The following is an 11,651-nucleotide window of genomic DNA, read 5'->3' as shown; positions in this document are numbered from 1 at the left end:
CTGGGCAAAATCAACTATACTGCAAATGCTTACTTTGCGTAATGGGTTGAGCTGCCCCAGGCCATCTGTAAGGACATTGCCCAGTGGATGCCCAGATGTTTTACTATCCTGTGGGAGGCTTCTCTCATGTCCCCACATGGGAAGCTGGAGCTGACAGAGGGAGCTCAATCTGCTCTCCCCGGATTCGAACCACTGACTTGTCAGTCAGCAGGCCTGCTGGCACAGGGGTTGGACCCACTGCGCCACTGGGGGCTTATTATAGACACATTATAGATATGGTACCTCTCAGGACAAGAAGTTGCAACTTCAATCTAGCACTCAAAAGACTGAAACTTTAAGAGTTAACTGCATCAATCGCCATATTTAAACAGATGAAACTGCCGGGAAATTGGTCGAGTTTGGCAACTTCTTATAACAAGCAAACTAAAATTAATGTATCCTTCATACTACATGATAGTCAGTCTTTACTAAATTGAAAATTGCTGAATGAAGACATCAGCATCTCAAAAAAGATGCTGTTTTGCGGGGGGGGGGGGGGGGTTGTGGGGAAGGGGTGTTGTATCTAAACATATTTAATAGATTTGTTTACATATGGAGGTGGTCTGATTCATCTTGTGACAGCTAAGGTTATAGCAAACCAAATAGAAGGGAATGGCATCTGGTCCATCCCCCAGTTTCCATTTTATGTCATCCCACATTTAGCTTTTAGCAGGAGCTTTATGCCAAATGATAATACTTCATGATGCCCAAAGAAGTGCACTTCCATTCTGAATTACGACCTTGACAAGTCAGCTCTCAGTCTCTCTTTGATTAATGCTTGAACTTTATAGACATGAGGTTAAATTAATAAACATCTTTCAACTAAACTGATTTCACTGATGGTGCAAATGTTTGCTTCCTTCTGAAGTGACATTCTCCCAACCCCTTCCTGACAAATCCATAAGGAGATAAAATAATATTGATAGTCAAGTTGGATATATATTACCTCCAGTATCTTAGGCAGTAAACCCTCTCCATTAGAGATGAGAAATCCTCATATTTTGGTCTACAGCTCTCAGAATCCACCAGTCAACGTTGCAGCTGACCACGTTGGTTAAGGAATTAGTGGAGATACAGTCCAAAAAAGCAATACTTCCAAGTGGTCTAAAGTGCAATTATTCCTTCCATGTACAGCATATACATTGAGTCAATGGGATCTTGCTAAGTCAATATTTATGTAACATAAATTCCACTGGTTCAATAGGCCTCTTCTAGTTGGAATGGGTCAAGGGAGGGTTTGGGGGGCCACACAATTGTGAATTTGATTGGCGAGACAAGAGCAACAGCGCCTGGAAGCTCGCCAGCTTAGGCTGTCATCAGCCAAATTCAAAAGACAACACCACACAAAAGATGGGTCGGTGCTTTTTTCCAGCAAAGGGTGTGAGTATGTCTCTTTTGTCAAGGGATGCTGGTATGTGATTTATAGTTTCCAAATCATGACCTCCCTGAACTGCTGCGCTCTGAAACAAGCAAAATACAGCAGAGTCCTTGCACAGCAAATACATGCTTCCACCTATCAGCAGAGTTCAACTGCCAGCATTTGACCTTATCTACACACTGTTTAGTAAACTCACAGATTCGGGTTTTCGTCCAAAATATCCAAAATATCACCTTTGCAATATATACAAATGTACAATCAGGATACGCAGATCAACTGTCCTTGTACTTGCAATCAGAGTAATCAAATTGTCACAAACAACATAGGCAGATACTCACATTGAGTCAAACAGGAGAGAGTAAGATGGATTCTTTCATCCTCCATATACATATATATGTGTGTGTGCATGGAGGGGTATTTTTTAAGTAAGGTCAGTTTTGTTGTAGACAATTCAAAGATGGCCGTGACAACGTCCATGATGAGGACCGCTCCGGTCGCCCTTCTTTGATTACAGACGATTTGATTTGATCGCACACTCAGATCTTTGGTTTTTGTGGTCCTCTGTTAGGAGTTTCGGGACCCAACGGGAGCACAGTTTCCTAAACTTTAGGTGTTCAGAAACAATGTTGTAAAGCACTGATCTCGACACGTCAGGAAATTTGTTAGAGAGACCTGTTATTGTGAAGCGCCTGTTCTCACGAATCCTCACTTCAACTGAAGTCACCAAATTGTCTGTAATCAAAGAAGGGCGACCGGAGCGGTCCTCATCATGGACGTTGTCATGGCCATCTTTGAATTGTCGTACCCACTTACGCACTTTGCTTTCACTCATAACAGTATCACCATACACTTCACAAATCTGTTGATGAATTTCTGCAGCAGGCAGGTTCCTTGCTGACAAAAACTGTATCACTGAGCGAACCTCGCATGCGGAGGGTGAGTTGATAGTCTTAAACATTTTTAAAGCACAGAACAGAACCGTACAGGTTAGCTACAGAGCGGAAACTGAGCACAGTTGTTCCCGAGACATGCTTGTTGCGGTATGCGCGCGAACTACTAGTGTCTACAACAAAACGGACCTTACTTAAAAAATACCCCTCGTATATATAGCCACCATCTGATAAGTCATTAGTTAGGGACACTGGCTGATGCAACCCCATTGCAATAACCCTTACATGGTTATGACTCAGCCAGTACCACACCCCTTACGTACTGCATCATGACATTCACAGTCATATCCAGGTGTTATCAATAGACCACATGTTCATCAAACAGTATTTTATTCTGATTAAAAATGCTTTCCCATCTCTATCTAACATCTTTTTGATAAGAGGTAAAGTACATTGATACATGGATAAATGAATCCAGATTTTGGGGTCAGTTTCCTGAATAATATTTCTGTACATGTGTATGTACAGTAACATAGGGACTAGCTGGAAATGCCAGTTGCGGGAGAGAATGAGCTACCGAATGCCTTCATGCTCTGCTTGGGGTTCCTCAATAACTGATTGGTTATTGTGTGAAAAACAGACAGCTCTTTAATCTGACCCAGTATGGTTCTTCTTATGTTCTTATGTCTAAGTTGAATAATTAAACCTGTTGCAATTTGATGGTGAGCATGCCAGGAAAGCCATTGTTCACACAGCATTAATTATGTGAAAAAGCTCAGTGAGGGGAAAAAAGGACTACGTGGATCTGTATTGATTTTGATCAGTGGCTAAAAATATCCCAGGAATTCAAGGCTGACATCACTGGCTTGTTGAGGCCAAGAGCCTTTAGTTCCTCGCCCATCACTGATGCTGATTGTGTGCATTTGAAAGCAAACCCCACTCTTTCCAGGTATACTTGTTGTTGCTATTATGAGAATGAAGAGGAAAATGATTCTGGTTTCCGTGGGAAGTTATCGCAGGACAATTTACCGTTTTCAGCAAAACTTCAAAAGAGGGCAGGTTTCTCTGCAAACGGCAATGACATTACAAGACAAAATAACCCGCCAAAACATTAAAATATAAAATAAGTATAGACTACAAATCAAGAAATCAGGTAGATAAAATCTGAAGCAGCAAATAAAAATATGTATTTTGCAAATAGAAGCAATAAAAGAAAACAGCCACAGTAGCACAATGATCAAAAGGCAGATGATATAAATGGTTTTTAGGCATTAAATACTAACAAGGAGGAGGCAAAGTACATTTCCTCTGGAAAAGAGTACATAGAGACAATGGATTTGTCAATGCCAACGAAGTACCGTAATCCAGCTGCAATTCAGATTAATCTGCTGGAGATTTGCCCTATTTGTGCCACACTTATCACTAACACACTGAACTAAGTGGTTGTTGGTTTTTTCGGGCTATATGGCCATAGTCTAGAGGCATTTTCTCCTGACGTTTCGCCTGCATCTATGGCGAACATCCTCAGAGGTAGTGAGGTCTGTTGGAAGTAGGAAAATGGGTTTATATATCTGTGGAATGACCAGGGTGGGGCAAAGGACTTTTGTCTGCTGGAGCTAGGTGTGAATGTTTCAGCTGACCACCTTGATTAGCATTTAATGGCTTGGAAGTGCCTGGGGAAAAATTTTGTTGAGAGGTGATTTGATGTGCCTGTTTGTTTACTCTCTGTTGTTTTGCTGTTGTAATTTTTGAGTTTTTTAATACTGGTAGCCAGATTTTGTTCATTTTCATGGTTTCTTCCTTTCTGTTGAAATTGTCCACAAGCTTGCGAATTTCAATGGCTTCTCTGTATAGTCTGACATGGTAGTTGTGAGAGTGGTCCAGCATTCTGTCCAGCAACCTGGACACAGCATATTATTTGAGAACACAAAAATGTTGGACCACTCTCATAACCACCATGTCAGACTACACAGAGAAGCCACTAAAATCCACAAGCATGTGGACAATTTCAACAGAAAGGAGAAAACCATGAAAATGAACAAAATCTGGCTACCAATATTAAAAAACTCTAAAATTACAACAGCAAAACAACAGAGAGTAAACAATCAGGCACATCAAATCACCTCTCAACAAAATTTTCCCCCAGGCACTTCCAAGCCATTAAATGCTAATCAAGGTGGTCAGTTGAAACATTCACACCTACCTCCAGAAGACAGGAATCCTTTGTCCCACCCTGGTCATTCCACAGATATATAAATCCATTTTCCTACTTCCAACTGACCTCACTACCTCTGAGGATGCTTGCCATAGATGCAGGCGAAACGTCAGGAGAAAATGCCTCTAGACCATGGTCATATAGCTCGAAAAAACCTACAACAACCCAGTGATTCCGGCCATGAAAGCCTTCGACAATATACTGAACTAAAATTTTTATTGTTGTCCATACTGAATTAGCACTGTTTTTAGTTACCCCTTTTCTCTGAAGTGATTTCCTTGCTACTGCCTTCCCAGCCAAAGAGCTTCCCATCAGAGCCCAGATGTGGAGGCCACTTTCTCAGAAAGAGGTGTCCAGCCATGTCATCAAAGGTACCGAGGTGGTTCTTTTGAACCCAAAACATTGCTCTCATGACTGGGCATCTTATTCTGAGCAAGAGACCTTCCTAGGAAGGCAGCCATGGCAGAAGAAAGAAAGAGGAAGGGACCTTTCGCTCCATCCCCTGCTGCTTCCTAGAACAAAAATAAAGGGATCTTTCAGGTCAGAAAGATCTCCAGCAAGAAGCATGGGCTTGTAAAAGACATGGTGATATTTGTCACCCAGCAATTTGTCCTACCCTCACCTCAATCTAAATTAGCAGTTCTCAACCTGGGGGTCGCGACCATTAGAGGGGTCAATCGGCCATCTGAGAGGGATCTCGCTGCCACTTCCTTTGGCCCCACCTCCTCTGCTTCCCCAGAATGGCTGCCAGGCCCATTCTGCCAGCCAAACAGCCAGCCAGCAGCTGCGCCCACGCTGCTTTTCTTCCTTCCTTTCCTTCTTTCTCTTTCCCCTTTTCTTTCTCTTGCCTCCCTCGTTTCCTTCCTTTCTCTGTATCTTTTCTATCCCTTTCTTTTCTTTTCATTTTCTTTCCCCTCTTTTCTCTTCCCGTCTTTCTACTCCTTCTCTCCCTCCCTTCTCATCTCTTCTTTTTCTGTCAGTGCAAGCCTTGCACTGTATGGATGGGAAGGGGTTTCAGAGGGTAGTAGGGCTGGGCGGTTTCGTTTGTTAATTTCGTAATTCGTTATTAATTCGTTATTTTTTTGATAACGAAGCGATATTGAACCATTCAGGAGCAACTAAAAATCGAAACGAATTTTTCAATTCATTTCGTAATTGTTTCGTAATTGTTTCGTAATTGTTTCGAAATCGTTTCGTTATTATTTCCGCATGTCTGGTGCAAGTTTTATAGTTGTTGTTTGTTTTATCAGTGAAAAAAATATATAATTATCACACCAACAGTCAACAACAGAGGGAGAGGGAAGCTTCAGAAGTTCCCCCTGTCCCATTTGGAGGTTTTTTTTAGCGTATTGCGCGGTCGCGTCCGCCATTAACGAATCGATTCGTAATTGTTTCGTAATTGTTTTGTAATTTCCAAAATTTCGTAAATTTCGAACTTTTTTAAAGAAAAATTTCTTTTAAAAATCGAAACGCAAAAAACCCCTAAAAACGAATCGAGTTTAGAAACAATTTTTTCCGTGGTTGCCCAGCCCTAGAGGGTAGCTGCAGCCTTGGGTAGGTAGGGCACCAAGGCCTGTCCCTAGCAGGCATGGAGGAGGGTGGCCAGGAGCTGGAAGAGGCTGAGGCGAAGCTCCTAACAGTCCCCGCACTGGCCCTCCTCAGCCAGGCCAAGTAACTGAGACAATGCTGGCACCACCATGGACAGCATGGCAGTGGAGGTGGAGAGGCCTCCTCCTGCTCATGTTCGTCCTCCCTGGCTCAAGGCCCAGCGGAGCACGCCAATACCTCCTTGTGACACTGCTTGCCCTCTCAGATCCAGCCGAGTGTTGACATGAGGAAGCCTGGCTGCTCCACCAGAACTTGAGCCAGGGAGGAGGAGCAGGAGGAAGCCTCTCTGCCTCCACCACCACTGCACTGCCTGTGCTGGTGCCGCCACTATTGCAGTGACTGCCTGGGCAAGGCGGGCCAAGGCTAGGGTGAGGCCTGCAAGGAGCTCCACCTCAGCCTCCTCCAGCTCCTGGCCACCCTCCATGCCTTGGCTCCCTACCTGCCCAAGGCCGCTGCTGCCCTCTGTGCCACCCCCTGGGGCTGTGCCACCCTCTTGGCCCATGGCAGCTCTAAAAGTGGAGGGGGTCCCATGGCATACACTTGGAGGCCTTGTCCAGCATCAGAATGGCCTTTGTGGGCCAGGGGGAGCAGGCCTTTCCACCAGAGGAGCTGAATCCACTCGAGGTGTTCTATCTCCTCCGGCAGCAAAGGCTGCTCTCGCCAGCCTGCCAAGGCCACTGTGATGCCAGATAAGGCCTCCAAGCATGTGTCGTGGGACCTCTCCACCTTCAAAGCCACCATAGATCAAGACAGCATCTGGCCCAGTTTCACCACCCAGGCTTGGTGGTCCCTGACAGCCCCTGTCATGTTGGCCACATAACACTGCTGCCAGGTCCTATTGCTATGCCAGTGAGTGGGTGAACTATAACTCCCAACCTCTGAGGTCAGTCCCCTCTAAACCCCACCAGTAGTCAAAGTTTGGCATGTTGGGTATGTGTGACAAGTTTACTAGTTTCATCACTTTGCTGCCAAATAAGCATTCCCAGTGTGGAATACATCTCACTACATTAAAACAGTGGATGCAGCTCTTAAAGAGGCATGTCACAATATCACAGGATGTCTCCACTCTACGCTGTTGGAGAAATTCTACTGTTTAGCTGGTATTGCACCACCTGATATCCACCAGGCCAGCAATGAAAGGACAAAGGCAGTGACATCTCCAGCCCATTCTCTGTTCTGATATCTGTCTTAAATTAAGAAATATTTTTTCTAAGATTTACAGAGATACTCACAGGAACACCTCAGCAAGCAAGAGTCCAAAAGTGGCAGGATAAACCGGAACATCAATCAGTGGCTAAGACTGGATGAGAAACTCTCTCCTCGGCACACAGAAGACTGGGCGACTTAGAAGGCATTGAACAGACTGCACTCTGGCACCACAAGATGCAGAACCAACCTTGAGAAATGGGGCTACAAAGTGGAGTCCATGACATGCGAGTGTGGAGAAGAGCAAACCACAGACCACTGACTACAATGCAGTCTGAACCCTTCCACATACACAATGGAGGACCTCCTTATAGCGACACCAGAGGCACTCCAAGTGGCCAGCTTCTGGTCAAAGGAAATTGAGCGTAATGCCAAGTATTAAACTTTGTGGTTTTTATGCGTAATAATTGTATTCTCAATTTGCTTCTGACACGATAGATAAATAATAGAGGTCTGAATTTTTTTCATTACTATTCATAATTCGGACCAAATTTGTTAAATTCGTACTTGAAAGACAATATCCAACATGTGGGTGTGGCCCGCACCAAAAATTTAAGAAATGAAACTTACCCAATACTTTTTCATTTTAGTTTTGTAAAAAGGCTGCCGTTTATTTTCTGAGCCCAATTTAAGGTGCAGGTGCTTACCTTCAAAGCCCTAAACAGTTTGGGACCATCCTACCTGCGTGACCGCATCTCCGTCTATGAACCCACACGTTCACTGCGTTCATCCAGAGAGGCCCTGCTCGTGATTCCGCCTGCGTTGCAGGCGCGCTTGGTGGGGACTCGAGACAGGGCCTTTTCTGTGGTGGCCCCCTGACTCTGGAACTCCCTCCCAAAAGATCTTAGACAGGCCCCTACATTGGCAGTCTTTAGAAAGAACTTGAAGACCTGGCTGTTCCGATGTGCCTTCCCAGATTAGGAATCTCCAATACCAAGTCCAGAAGCACTTTAGTAGAACTAAGATTGTTGCACACCGCACACTGCACTTACCCTATGATCCTACATACCTCCTGCCACATCAGCACTTTTAACCTTGTACCCACTACTTTGGCCCGGCCCAGTTTTATAGTGTCTTGATGTATTGTTTATTGCTTGTTGTTAATATTGCTTTAACTGTTTTTAATTTGCTTTAGGTGTTGTATTGTTGTGTTGCGTTTTGAGGCCTTGGCCTATGTAAGCCGCATCGAGTCCTTCCGGAGATGCTAGCGGGGTACAAATAAAGTTATAATAATAATAATAATAATAATAATAATAATAATAATATCTCGGAAGGCTCCCGAAATCAGTTTCGTATTCAGTGCAAGGAAGCAAAGCTGAAAAAACAAAGCCAAAAAGGCTGCCTTAGTGCCTTGCCTTTCCTCTGTAAATTAATGGAGGCTTGGCATTAGGAGTGGGGAAAAGAGGGAAAGGTGTTTTCTGGGAAATGTAGTTTGGGAAGGGAGAAGCCCTGTGCCAGAGAATTCATAAGGCCCTGCTTTGGACTACATTTCACAGAATGCATTACACTGATCAGCATCAGAGACATTTGCCCCTCCATAGCCAGCCAGAGTTCCAATAAATTATGATTTTTGTTCCTGGGTTATAAATGCAATTTCCTAATTGGTTCTATCATTAAAAAACATGGCAGAAGTTTATTAAACTACTAACACCTTGTATTTGTGCAAGGGACATCATGTTATAGCACATTTGCTATAGTATACTATCCAGTCCACCAATTTAACATTGTCATTCACCTGTTTAACAAAGTTTTTGGCACAAAAACAAAGTTCCTGGAGTAGAAGTACTTCTTTCAAAGTAAGAGCTACACAATTAAACAGGAAATAACACTTTCAAACTAGGAACATGTTTTTTATTATTGTTGTTGATGATGATGATATTACTACTACTCTGTGACTGGATAGCCATCTGTCAGGGGTGCTTTGATGGTTTCTACAAAATATGGTTTTTGTCCCTGGGCTATAAATCTCATTTCCTAATTGGTTCTATCATAAAAAACATGGCAAAAGTTTATCAAAATGCAAAAGCTTTGTCTGCATGAGGGACATCATGTTATAGCACATTTTGCTATCCAGTCCACCAATTTAATATCATCATCCACCCATTTAACAAAGTTTTTGGTGCAAAAAACAAAATTTCCAGTGTAGAACCACTACTTTCAAAGTAAGGACGACACAATTAAACGGGAAATGATGCTTTCAAACTGGGAAGATATTTTTTTATTATTAAAAAATGTTGTTTATAAATACTTGGAAAATTCCCCAGAAATCTGTGGATAAGTGAAACATTCTGATATTTGGTGGGCTTTTTGGTCGTGTCAGGAGTGACTTGAGAAACTGCAAGTCACTTCTGGGGTGAGAGAATTGGCCGTCTGCAAGGACGTTGCCCAGGGGACGCCTGGATGATTTTGATGTTTTTATCATCCTTGTGGGAGGCTTCTCTCATGTCCCCGCATGAGGAGCTGGAGCTGATAGAGGGAGCTCATCCGCCTCTCCCCGGATTAGAACCTGCGACCTGTCGGTCTTCAGTCCTGCCAGCACAGGGGTTTAACCCACTGCGCCACCGGGGGCTCTATTTGGTGGGCTAAGGGTGGTCCATGTATTCTACCATTGTAGTAAGTTTCACCCCCAATAACTGTAAAAATGAAGGAGAAAGGAACCTCTGAAGTTTCCCCAATTATAGTAATCATACGAAATTACTATAACAAAATAGTAACTAAATTTGGTTGCTCTTGTAAAAGTAACAAATTTTTCACTCACAATATTTTAGAAACACTTTAGAAAGGAAACACCAGCATCCCCATCCAGTTTTGTAATGACTTTTGAACCATTTTTAAATGGATCACTAATCTATATCTATGCATGTATGTGGCGGCGGTGTGGTGGTGTGGCAATGTATTCTTTTGGTCAGGCACTGCGACCCTCACAAATGACAGACCTGCACCAAACTTGGCACACAGACTCCCCATGACCAACAAAACATACTGGAGGAGTTTGAGGGAGGATGGACCGTGGATGGGATCTGCAGCACCTTTGCCTGATTTGCTCCGACTTCCACAAACCACTGCGACCCCCACACACTAATTTTTTTTTTGTTGTGTCAGGAGCGACTTGAGAAACTGCAAGTCGCTTCTGGTGTGAGAGAATTGGCCATCTGCAGGGACGTTGCCCAGGGGACGCCTGGATGATTTGATTTTTTTTATCATCCTTGTGGGAGGCTTCTCTCATGTCCCCGCATGAGGAGCTGGAGCTGATAGAGGGAGCTCATCCGCCTCTCCCCGGATTTGAACCTGCGACCTGTCGATCTTCAGTCCTGCCGACACAGGGGTTTAACCCACTGCGCCACCGGGGGCTCCCCCACCCACTAATGACTGACCTGGACTAAACTTGGCACACAGAACCCCCCCCCCCCCCCCGAGCAAGTGAATATACTTGAGGAAATTGGGGAGAATAGTCCTTGATTTCAGAGAGTTGTAGTTCACCTACATCCAGAGGAACTGTGACAATGGACCAGGACCAAATGTGGCACACAGACTCAACATAGCCAACTGTGAATACTGGTGGGGTTTGGAGTGATTGACCTTGAATTTTGGGAGTTGTAGTTCACCCACATCCAGAGAGTACTGAACCTAACCGACGAGGGATCTGGACCAAACTTGCCACACAGACCCAACATGGCCTACATTGAATACTGACGGAATTTAGAGAGGATTGATCAATGGTTCTGGGAATTGTAGTTCGCCCACATCCTTATGCATTTTCTAATGAGAACAGTCATAAAAAACAAAAGGCAATTACCAAACTGATATGATATGACCTAACATCCAAAAACAAATAATGCCGTATTCAAACAATCTGGGCATCGCCAGGTACCCAAGCTAGTAAATAAATAAATAAATTTTGTGTCAAAAGCATTGCATAAATAAGTATAAAACTGATAAAATAGAGGGAGGACAAGTGGCTAGTTTTAGACCAAAAACGGGCAACACTGACCGCATTTCCTGGCTGCAGTCTGCTTCTGCAGTAATCAAGCCCCCCACATCGCATGATGTGTTCTGCATACAAGTTGAATAGGTTGGGTGAGAGGATACAACCCTGCTGTACGCCTTTCCCAATCTTGAACCAGTCTGTTGTTCCATGGTCAGTTCTTACTGTTGCTACTTGGTCCTTGTACAGATTCCTCAGGAGAGAGACAAGGTGGCTTGGTATGCCCATACCACCAAGAGCTTGACACAATTTATTATGATTCACACAGTCATAGCCTTTAGATTAGTCAATAAAACAGAAATAGATGTTTTTCTGAAAATCCCTGCCTTT

This window comes from Anolis sagrei, chromosome X (genome assembly GCF_037176765.1).
Source record: "Anolis sagrei isolate rAnoSag1 chromosome X, rAnoSag1.mat, whole genome shotgun sequence".
NCBI lineage: Eukaryota > Metazoa > Chordata > Lepidosauria > Squamata > Dactyloidae > Anolis > Anolis sagrei.
Note: the sequence above shows the minus strand (reverse complement) of the source record.